Raw genomic sequence first — 11,948 nt, forward strand, 5'->3', positions numbered from 1 at the left:
TTCAAGAAATGATAGCTTGCTTGTGAGCGGTATCTTTAGACAGGTTGTTGAAAACTGGATGTTAATTCGGATTTTATATTTTCAATAACTTCGCATGAGTATTTTAGTCAAATCTAGCACGAATCGAACAGGTGAAAACAATCTATACGGCGTTCGTGCTGAGGTGGTATGGTGATAGGTGCGTAAGGAACTACTCTTGGTGTTTTTAACGAACAATAGTTTATTTAGAACTAATCAACAATCAGAGTTAACAATTAACAATTAACAATTACACTTAACAGACAATTGGTAACAACTAACAAATAACGATAGACACCGAGAGATCATTCGACGCGTTGCTATGCAAATAATACCGAGGAGTTACACATTTAATGGCGTAAGACAGACTGCCTGTGCTTTTGTTTCGGATCGCGCAGATTCTTCCCTTCGTAGCCCATCGATATCGTAGCCCAGTGCTGGCACGTGTATGCTCTTCCGAGAATTCGGTGGAAAGAGTGTGAAGATATCGATGGTACATTGGGCACGTCGGTGTTGCGCTTTGGCGGCGTCGCGCTTTGCATCCGGAGCCGTTGAAAAGTTCCGTGGCCCGTGCCGCCACAGTGCTTGGCAGGCTTTTATTTTGTTTACCTAGTGGATCGGTATGATAGAGTTCGAGACATGTGGAAAGTACGGCTTCCAGGCAAGCAGGGGCTGATTCAGCGCATTAAAATAAGAAGAAAATTTCGTATAAACGTTTTCGAGTAGACGCTTGCTTTGTGTCACAGTACTTTCTTACCTATCTTTAGAGAAATTACTCGAATCGACCAGTTCCAGTTTCTACGGAAACGCGAATGCGTCGCGTCATAGATCGTCCATCTTGTTCGAACAGCTTACACGAATTTGTCGAAAATTTTGATCGTCACGTCAACTAACGTTTTATAAGTAACAGATTTTAAACGCCCCCGTATTTAATAATCGAACGGATTCGGATCCGAAGAGCGTATTGGTCCGGAAATAAGGCCAGCACGATTTATCTATTTTCCAAGAAATCGTTCATCTGTGTAATGTTTAGCATCGCAAAATAAGCTATAAGCGGAACGTATGGTCATATTAGGCATATTATGTTATATAAAATTTTCTTCTTATTTCAGTATTCAGAATCAACCTCTGCCATATTTTCCACGTGTTCTGATTCACCTTGTATAATATATAAGAATGATAATTGCAAATATATTTGTATAATAACTCTATGATAAGCGCTTAATAATACATACAGTGAACTTGTAGAGAGTAACGTTTGCTGACTGTCGGAGGCACATTGTTGCTGTCTATGCAAAGACAAGTGCCCATTTCTTGTCGAAGAACTCCAGTCAATTCTAGCGTTTCACCCACATAAGTTTTCAACGCTGAAACATGAAAATATATAGTCGTTATTTTTTAGCTTTGCCTCTATTTGATCTTCATCTTATCTGCTTACGCGCTTAATAATAGAACTAGGTTTGGTCTACGTAAAAAGTAACTTCTTTTTATTAAGACTCATATTTATTAAGATTTAATAAGATACAATTTATTAAGATACATGTAACGAAAGGCAGGAAGTAGTAACATTTTACGTGAATTTGCATGGATCGAATATGCTGATGTGCTTACGAATAAGAGAGTATTGATCGATAATTATTAAAGCCAATTGTTTGTGACATGGGAATAAGCAAAAGTCATTTTTAAGTTTAAAGATCTTTAGTTTAGTATTGAAATGTGTTTAATGTATTTTAGCAAGAGTAGATAAAGTAGGAATATTAAAAAGTTGTGTTTGGAAGACAAAATTTGACAAAAATGATGCATATACAAATGCTATCTGTGGTCATTAATATATTTTTTCGTTATCGACAGAACATTTTCCCTTGATTTTATTGACATACTGGATTAATCACTTCTTTAAGTTACTCGTTCTTGAAACAACATCAAAATCGTATATTGTTTCGTGCTAAAAAATCTACTAAATCCATTGACAGTGAAACGATATTTCGTATACGGTTCTTACAAGAATTATTATTATTTAAGACTTAGGAAAACGTATATACAGTAGCCACGCACACTGTGCGTATTTCTGGCGCGCGTTTCCGTTCAGTGACAGTACTTCGGCGGACTGGATTGCCGAAGCGAAAGGGTTAAAAAAATACGATAAAATCACATGTAGCTCTCTATTTGTCTAGTCGCTTTTGTAGCAATATCACTATGTCCTCTGACATACTTGAGGTTTCTTACAATTCACAAATTAAATGAACAACTGTGCAAGCGAAATCGCTGCTGTAGAATCCCCGCTTCTGTAGAATCAGTCGTATGGATTTCAAAATTTAGTGTGTCGCCGGGATTAGCGTTATCCAAAGTACGCCACAGGAATAGAACATAAAGATATTTCTCAAAATTTGTTATTGCTGGTATGATATTGCTGAAATACAAGGCTGCAGTTTCGTAATGTCGTCGAAACATTCAGTTCTTTTTTGGTCAGTCACTTTTCGCGTGTGTCACGACCGGCATACTTCAAATCCGACGGACTGACGATAGAGATAAAGATGTGGCGGCACTCGGCGACAATGTATATCGCTGAAGTGCCTAATGAACCATCAACATCCCAACGGTCCTTCCACCGAAGGTTCTAGAAGAAAGAGCACGTGGCAACGATCCCGGACGCCTAGCAAATGCATGGACGGTGGGGATGTTGAGGGATGACAAAAGAAAGTAATCGGATCCGATCGAAAGTAAAATCATAAGAGTCAGTCTTAGAAAGTCACGCCTAGAGTTCGGAAGTAGATTGTAAAGTGTATTGATGTTAGAAAAAAAATAAAGTTTTCTTTTTTTATTTTTTTACCTCAAATTCCTTTTTTATTTTGTTATTTTACGTGACAATAGCATCGTCACCGAACTTTACTGATTTTCCATCTTTAGAACAGTCGACATCTCTTGACCGGGTTTCCACCCTTAGATCAGTCACCTACTTCACTTATCTATACGCACCAGCCCAACTATCTTCTCTACAAAATTGTTGGAATAAAGTGCGAATTGTAAACCGTTATCTCAGTGTAATACTTCATATAACCACCTCTATTGTCCTAACCGAAATAGGGAATCGATCATTTCATTTGCGAGAATCATACCACGAATGTTCGTTATTAGAACACGAAACATAGTTAACACACAACGGTCGCGTGTTATAAATATCCGAAAATATTTCCAAGAATTCAAAAGTTCACAACTAAAAGAATGCTTAAAGAATGCTAGAGAAACGCGCGCGAAGCCTTGCTTTGAAGTATTTCAGTCTATTTGCGCGCCACCTCTATGAAAAAGACACAAGTTACAAAGTTGCAATATATGACGGAAACTATAGCAAATTCACGTAATATAGAAAAATAATTTGAATTCGATATACCAATACCTAGTGTGTTACAATACCTATCGAAATAGTTAAAGCTATTATTGTTAAGATTTCTATGTTTCAAACTGTCTACACGAAGCTATTGTTAAATTATCAAGGATTCTACATTATGAATTACATTGAAACAATAAAATAATTTGTTACAAGTTCGTTTGAAATAAGAGAATGATTTCATATATTTGAATGAAAAAAGTGATTTGTTTAATCGCATTTACTTTCATTTTAATATTCCAAATAATTACGAAACGATCTATTATGAAATAAGTATCAAGTATATTTTAAAGTAGACATAAATTGTATATCAAATGTTACCCATGCTCGAATAAAAAGACAATAGAACCGTTCATACACAGCTGTCTTAGTTAAAATAAATTAAACGTTACCAGATTTCCATGAAAATTCATCAGACTGATCGTTGATCGTCGTTGCGTCCATATATTAATATTCCTGTTACTTCTATATTATCCCCGCCATCGATCGATAACCTGCACAAAAACAAACTAGAAATGTATAAAATAATTACATGAAAATACGATCAAACGATCAATAACGATTTTATTACGAAAGCTTACGATACAAGCTATCGGTAACAGTATCATTTTGTAAATAGACGATTAAAGAGAGATACAAACAAAAAATTTCAGAAAACCACCTAATTTCATTATCTGAATGTTCGACAAATCGTTAAATAAACGTGGACTGATTAAACGATATTAATAACGAGATATAAACGATAGTAAAAAATATAGTAATGACAGTAATGAAGAAGTGACGCCGCTAATAGGTTAGAATAGGTTACAAACCTGACGCAACGTGATCCATGTTATCGATAGAAAAGAAGACGACTGAATGGACTCGTCGCACCTTAGTTTCGCTGAGCAGCTTCCAAAGTGGCGTGGTGGGAAGGATGACGGAGATACAAGCAGATACGGAAAGTCAAACGATCTACACAAAACGATCTTACACGAATCTTTCCAAATTTCAAACAAAGGATACATCGCGCAATATCTATATCTCACACAATGATTACATCCATCTTTATAAACATCGTACTGTAACATCGAAAAATAAGGATAGAAATTTTTTTTCGCTTACTTACAATTTATTAATATTAAACTGAATATACAGATATAAATTGGACAGAGAACGATATTTATTTAACGGAACTAAATGCAATACTCGTATCTATATCAAATAACTTTACAGTTATTTGATCACTCTCGTCACAACGAATCTAACACACACACTCTCTCTCTCTACAACTCTATCAATTCTCACGACTCTACTCTTCGACGACTCGAAACCTCTAACGACTCTACTCTTCAACGACTCGAAAGCTCTAACGACTCTACTCTTCAACGACTCAATTAGCTCTGCTCTTCGCCAATACAATCCTGCCCGGTCGTGCTCGCTCTTGCTCTCGTCCTCTCACACACACACACTTTTCGGCTCACATACTTTGGCCTCTCGATTCCTTGAAATATGAAACCGTACCTCTGTTTTGACACTGCTTATCCTTTCTCGCGTCGCTGTTACTAGGCGCTCTTGGATGTAAACAAACCACGAAAGACGACGTACACGGTGCTTTCTAATTTCAACCGATCTCTAATTCAAATCTATTCTACGATATTACAGTACGATAATTCGTAGCCCCACTGGTTTGCATTCGGCACCAAAGACACATTTGTCTAACCTGGGACGAGAGAAAGAAAATGAAGCTACTGACGCTGTATGTGCCCCTAAAAGTAGGCAGAAGCCAAAGAGAAACTGCAATCAATCGGAAAATCAAATAAAAATCACGGCACGAACGAACGAGTTTGCGATCTTTCGGAAGAATCAATGGACGCGTGTTTCGGCAGAAAAAGAGAATAGAATTTTAATTTTCCTTGCAAGATGGATAAGTATCATTGTACACGATGAGCTCACAATGCTCTTAACATAGACTAATCTATCTTACGAATAATTAAGGCTAAAACGCACGCATTCCACGGTGTCTCACGGCGTATGTATTGAAATTTATCAATTAGAATAGGTACAGCATGTGGTTCCAAATAATTATACATGAACATTGAACTTACCGTCGAAGAAACGAAACCATGCCACTTACCAATGGTAGCACGCATCAATGGATGATGAAAACTGGTTGGCTTTGATCTAAATTGCACTTGCTTCCTTGATTCCATGAATACATTCTATGAATAAATTGATATAAATGAATAGAGTAATTATCATAAATTATTAGTTTAACTGTAGGTAAGGAATTAATTAGGAGAGATAAATGATTTTCGATATCTTACGATTGGTATAAAAGAAACTAGAATGCTTTTGCAAAAATATCTTAACCGCAGAGAGAATTGTTTTATCAAATGGCCGTCATTGAACGCTTGGATCGATTGATTAGGGCGGAGTATTTAACGCCACCCTTCGGTGCAAACAATAACTGTGTACGCCGAAGGTAAAGAATATGAACTAAACCACCGAGCTTACTCAATGAATAAATCAAACTATCGTTCATCATTCATCTAAAGTAGTAAGTAATAATAATATACATAGTATCTGATTATTAATATATACGTATTGTTATTGGCAACGAAAATGTTTAACAAAATAGCAACTTGCAAATCAAGTATGCATACATATATCTAATATTTTTATATTCCAGATTAAACAAATTATACCCTGAAGCGCAATCTTATTTCGATCTTATCTCCAATTATTCTCCGATATTAATTGGCTAATACATAGAACTATATTCGCAAAAACAACACCATAATACCTGCTATTGCAGTAACAAGTACAGTACCAATTAACTAGAGTAAGGGAAAAAATGAAAGAAATAGGCAGAAGAAAATATCCGTATTATTCGTTATCATAATTCGTTTGAAGCAGTCGACTAAAGTGGAAAATTGCTCGAAAATAATTTATTTGATCTTATAACTTAAAGTTAGTTTGTTTCTATGTTATTTTAAAAATAAACATAATAAAACAGTTAAAATGTTGGTTTTAAGCTCGTTCGGCTTATTGGGCTTATTAATAATAAAATAAGCAATATCGAATATTTATAACATTGTATATTTTGCCGAATATAATTAAAAAGATGTAATCTAGATAGAAAATTATTTCATCTAATAATTTGTATACTTTGGATAATTTCGATATTTTTGCATATTATATACGTTCTATGGATCGCTTCGCTTTTAGATCTGTCGTAAGTGCAGAAGAATCTCGCGCTACAATGCCTTAAGAATTATACTATGCGAATTATATTATTGACAAAGTAAATAGATGTTTTTAAAAATGTTATTTCCACATAGCATAGCATAGCATAGCATAGCATAGCATAGCATAGCATAGCATAGCATGGCATGGCATGGCATGGCATGGCATGGCATGGCATGGCATGGCATGGCATGGCATTGCATGGCATGGCATGGCATGGCATGGCATGGCATGGCATGGCATAGCATAGCATAGCATAGCATAGCATAGCATAGCATAGCATAGCATAGCATAGCATAGCATAGCATAGCATAGCATAGCATAGCATAGCATAGTATAGTATAGTATAGTATAGTATTGTATAGTAGTAGCGGTATAATTTTTAAGCAACTTTTTTAATTCAATCTATATGTAATGCTGGAAAAATGTGCAAAGCGCAGAATTCGAGGAGGATAAAAAGTTTGGCCGATATAAAACGCGAGGGAGAGAGCGCGTTGCGGTGCGGCGTCGCCGCGTCGCCGCGCCGTCACGTAGGTCGGTTGGTAGGGTAGAAGGAGACAGGCTTATGCATAGAGAGAGCACGCACGTACAGGTCGCGAACAGAAAAGGAACGAAGCCACCGCGGTAAGACAGAAAGCGTACGAGATAGATCTCGGTAGAGAGGGGCGGAGGGCGTCAGGGTCGCGAAAGAGAGCCAATGAGCTCGACGACGTGGCGCCAGTCGTCGAGTCGCCGTGTTAGTAAGAGTACTTGCTCTCTGATCGTGACTCGCTGCATCCTCGTTCGGAAAGGGTCGTGTCCTGACTCTGTCAGTAGGGGTTGGATACCCGTGGCAAATTCTTCGATTTTTCATCCATCCGATACTCGATCGATTCGTCACAATTTATCGATTTCGTGCTTACCGACGCGGTAACGTCACTGCTACCGTGTGTTATCGTTTCACTGGCGTTTTCTATCCGCGCCTTTTCGTTTTTCTTTTCCCCATCGATACGATACGTAGGCTGAATCGACGACGGCCGAGATCCAGGTCGTCCGGACACGAACTCGACGACAGTGGCTATGTGCAGCTATTACGCTCGAACGAACCGTTGATCGTCGATGATCGACCGTGAGAATCATCGATAATGAAACTGTTTGGTGGCTATGTGACGGGTATGAGCCTGTAAGAAAGCCTTTCCATTGGAAGATAATGTGAGATCGATTCGTTTTAGAGTCGTTCGACGATCAAATAATGGTGACGGTGGTCGCAATGCGACGAAAAGGGCATCGTAAAATAGGTAATGAAAACGATTGCCCGAAGATCTTGGCGCTTTTCGCAGTGTGAACGAAACTGCATAGAACGTTACGAAATTCGTAAACGAAAGATTTGAATTTTTGTGTATTTAACCAACGAGTATATGCCCGTTTGATACTTTGAAGATTTTTTTTACGAGAAAGGGGAGAAAAAACGAAGGGATCGACGCTTTGTTGTTGCAAGACGATCGATATTTTTGCGAATTATACGGTGTCATTTGAAATAGTTGGGAAATTAATAACGAAAAGTGAAAATTATTCATATCGATATCGTGAATATCGAAGTAATATCGTTCCTTAAAACGTTCTTTCTTCGTTCGTTCTTAAAACACGCGTACGTCTCTGTCGTCGATAACGATCGATAAATAAAATTAATCGAATTGAAAATGAAATTTTTTACAGTCAAGCGAACGCTCGATCCCGCGTTGAGAAAAATCGTAGGGTTGAGGAAGTGGAAAGGCAGAAATTATATTAACCGATTCAGCATCGAATATCTTTTAGACTGTGAGAAAAAGATCTCTCTTGTCAATTATCGATAATAGAAGTACATTTTTTTTTATCTCTCTTACTTTCCTACGTCGAATAATCGGACGCATTTTTTTTTTTGTGGAGGAGGAGGAGGAGGAGGGCGCTTACAATCCAGGCGCGATAACCGAGCTTCAACGTGCCAAAGCTGAGTGAAAGGGAGAGAGAGAGAGAGAGGAAGAGAAGTCTGATTATTAAAATCAACCTATCGACTGCCGCTTCGTTCAACGTGAAAGATCTGGTTAAGCAAAAAGTGAGAGGAAAGCAAAGGCAAAGGGACTCGGTCAGTGTCGTCGGTACTCTTTTCCATTATGTAGCCACGATCTTCAAAAGGGTTAGAGACCTGCGGAACAGGGAAACTCGGTCAATGATATCGATGTCCGCGCGCGTCCGACAGCCAGCATGTTTAAAAAAGGTGGTTTATCGATGGTAATAAATCATGCAACTTGGCACCAATGCTACGAACCTCGAAGCTTTCAACGGATAACTAGCGATGGTATCAAGTTCGTTATATACTCGGAGATCTCTGTTTAAGGCTGTAGTTTAGACTGTTATCCAGATTTCTTGTTACATTTGCTACTTTTGCTACTACTTTGCTACTTTTGTTCGGAATTGTCGCATCTTTCGCCCTCGAGCGATTTTCCAGCTACGTATATACAAAATTCAGCATCTACGTATAAATCGGAATGAAATGTAAAACTCGCTAACGCTCGCTTTGTAGCGTTCGAATTCGTTTTTGGAAAATAAATTTCTCGCTGTCGTATGAAAATACATACGACTAAACGAGTAAAGATACGAAACTTTGTATATTCGAGCGCAATTAAATAGTAATAAAATAGTAAATGCTGTAATACTTAGAAGGACGTACAAATACTTTTCGTAGCCGTTGCAACAGTTGGTGGCTACAGTTACGCTGGCCAAGTATTGGAATTCGTTGTAGCTCTTAATGAGGATGAACCGAGAAATTATTATAATTATGCGAACGGAATACTGGCCGTGGTAAGGTGTTGACAGAGTAATTCCGACTCTGTTTCTGGAAATACGGATTCGAGGCGCGGGAATTCGAATCTGGTTATCGGTCGACCTTCTCTTTCTTTCTAATTAAATAATGAAATTTCGGAAACGATCCAAGAATCGGATCGATTCGACATCTCTGAACAATGTATTCGTTTATCCGTTTGCCCTCTGCTCGATATTTTGTACGCTCTTACAAAAAGTATTTACATTCTACGACATCGATACGAAGATAATATCTTGACTGGCTGATTTTAGTAAACGAGACGAAGCAAAGAAGAAACTAGAATTCAGAAATTAACAAACGTTCTTTTTCCTTTGCAAATGGTAAATCTACGATCTTCTTAGCGTAAATCGGTGGTTAAGTTGGTATTGTTCGTCGTTGAACATAGTAATCGTTTGTAACATATCTAATACAGCGATCGATTTGAAAGAGGCAAAGAACGTAACAGAGCTACGGGGGAAGCTACGGTATCGACATATTATCGGAAGGTTGCAGTGTGCAAAGTTTTCGCACACGACGAAAGTGTACGACGTGCTTTCTACGATTTTCTGTCGTTGCTGTGGCTTTGGTAGGAAAATGACGCTGTACACGTTAATATCTCGCGTATAATAAGACGGACGTTTTTTACCGGATCGGATTAAAGGTGAACATTTCGAGTAGAAGAAAGGTGCTGTTTCGAGCAATTACGAGATCGTGGAAACGGAAACGGAAACTGTGCATCGGTAAAGATGGCGGGAAAACTATTTAAAGGGGGAAATTAAAGAGGAAAGAGAAGAGAGAGTGGAAAGATGTTGTGCTTGGACATAAAGCTGGTGTCTCGTTTGCGAGGAGTCTCGTTGACGAGCGGCTCGTCGACGAACGTGTCGGCAGTCTCGTTGTCGGTGAGCTGTCGGTGAGATCGGGACGGAAACTCATTCTTTCTTGCGATCTCATCGACGAAGAGAGTAACGCCTTACGATCAGTGAATATTAGGCGTTTTATTAACAAAGAGTCCGACTTAGAGTTTGTGAGCGCGTACATTATTCATCCCGTTCACTTCCGGTCCCGCAGAACCACCGATCGACCTTCGCGCGGAAACATAAACGCGCTTCGTACTCGTATCTTTTGTTTGTAACTCGGCGATCATGCAGCACGATATAATGCACCGAGCAAGGGAAAACAAAAATTATTATACGAAATTCCGTTCTTTGTCCGTTACAGAACGTGGATGCGCGTGATACTCTGGATGCGTCAATACCGTTAATTATGTATGTCCAGGCGACACGTTGCTACGTCTTTCAACAGACGCAAATTTATAATACGCTGATTTCTCGTGAAAAACGCTATCGCTTAAACGTTACCTCCAATTCGTCGTTAATTCGTTCCAAATCGCTTAATCTTAATACCTACTAAAAACTACCATGGTTACTTTGTAAATCGAGTATTGTAAATCACAGTGACCAAATATTTATCCAAGATGCGAAGAAATTTGCGATATCGTTCAAACACACACACGCACACACACACACACAAAAACGTATAATATATCTTTACACGAGATTATTTATTAATCAGATACGAAAGGAGAAAAAAACATTGTTTCGGTTTTGTCATTTTCTACGGAAGATATTATCTTTAAATACAGTTTCAGAAAATATAGTTTTCGGATTGTGGCGGATAGGACGGATCGAATCGTACGATAAAAAGAAAATAACTTTCCTAACTACGCGTATATGCTAAATTTCATATTACCGATAAATTTCGTATTACCTTATTTCTTCTGCAATTACCGTTCAGTCCTTGAACATATTCCAGAAATACTCATGATACAAGTCTTTTCTTTCCTTCGTAACGTAATATGCATCATATACCGTAAGAACTATTCGCTAAATGAAGCGAGAAAGCGAGAAAGCGACAAGAAACATTGTAAAACATACTACGACCGACTATTTTTCTATTTAATTTTCTAGCTAATTTTCTATGCTTTTTATTAATTAATTAATAAATTTTCGCTCGCGCGTTGAATTTCGCATAAAGCTATGCGACTCGGGGGAAAATTTCATTTTATTTCTATATAAATTACCAATTTTATACATAATTTTGTTCGCATAAAATTTAATTCTATTTTCGTTACGTTACGTTACGTTACGTAAAGTTAGATTATATACTTGAAATCTCAAGTATACGATCTTGTATATATTTTTCATACTACTAACTTGTGACTCGTAAAGTTTTTAAAAACATCTGTTCGACGAACGGACGACATTGCTTCGTACAGCGGTAACTATTAGTCGGTAGGATATCGTGGAAGAGTGGAAATTTTGGTGTAACCAACGAGCGGGAGAACGGGAAGAATTAAACCGTAGGAAAATGAAGCGTCACGCGGCTATATCGGCCTCTTCTCGGATGTTCGCAAAGGCCACGACGATGGTAGTTACAACTATGGCTGCGACGCCGACGGTAAGGTCAAGGCCCTCTGCAACCGCCCTACCCAACTCCCAT

The 11,948-nt window shown here is 38.1% G+C and overlaps 2 long non-coding RNA genes across 6 annotated transcripts; one reads left to right on the forward strand and one right to left on the reverse strand.

Moving 5' to 3' along the window:
- Window positions 1–304: 304 nt before the first annotated feature.
- Window positions 305–5,600, reverse strand: LOC143304864 (uncharacterized). 2 transcript variants are annotated; one of them, XR_013061505.1, is made up of 5 exons: window positions 5,520–5,600; window positions 4,216–4,357; window positions 3,796–3,897; window positions 1,254–1,385; window positions 305–627 (listed from the first exon to the last, which is right to left on the reverse strand). It is a non-coding gene; the product is annotated as an uncharacterized LOC143304864 (long non-coding RNA). The 2 variants fall into 2 exon arrangements; XR_013061504.1 differs by lacking the exon at window positions 5,520–5,600 and having other exon boundaries at window positions 306–627; window positions 4,216–5,383.
- Window positions 5,601–7,624: 2,024 nt separating this feature from the next.
- Window positions 7,625–11,548, forward strand: LOC143304858 (uncharacterized). 4 transcript variants are annotated; one of them, XR_013061491.1, is made up of 3 exons: window positions 7,625–7,908; window positions 8,537–8,864; window positions 10,111–11,548. It is a non-coding gene; the product is annotated as an uncharacterized LOC143304858 (long non-coding RNA). The 4 variants fall into 4 exon arrangements; XR_013061490.1 differs by lacking the exons at window positions 7,625–7,908; window positions 10,111–11,548 and adding exons at window positions 7,934–8,428; window positions 9,722–9,911 and having other exon boundaries at window positions 8,537–8,878; XR_013061489.1 differs by lacking the exon at window positions 7,625–7,908 and adding an exon at window positions 7,935–8,428 and having other exon boundaries at window positions 8,537–8,878.
- Window positions 11,549–11,948: the final 400 nt, after the last annotated feature.

The sequence above is a fragment of the Bombus vancouverensis genome, unplaced genomic scaffold (genome assembly GCF_051014615.1).
Source record: "Bombus vancouverensis nearcticus unplaced genomic scaffold, iyBomVanc1_principal scaffold0060, whole genome shotgun sequence".
NCBI classification, from domain to species: domain Eukaryota; kingdom Metazoa; phylum Arthropoda; class Insecta; order Hymenoptera; family Apidae; genus Bombus; species Bombus vancouverensis.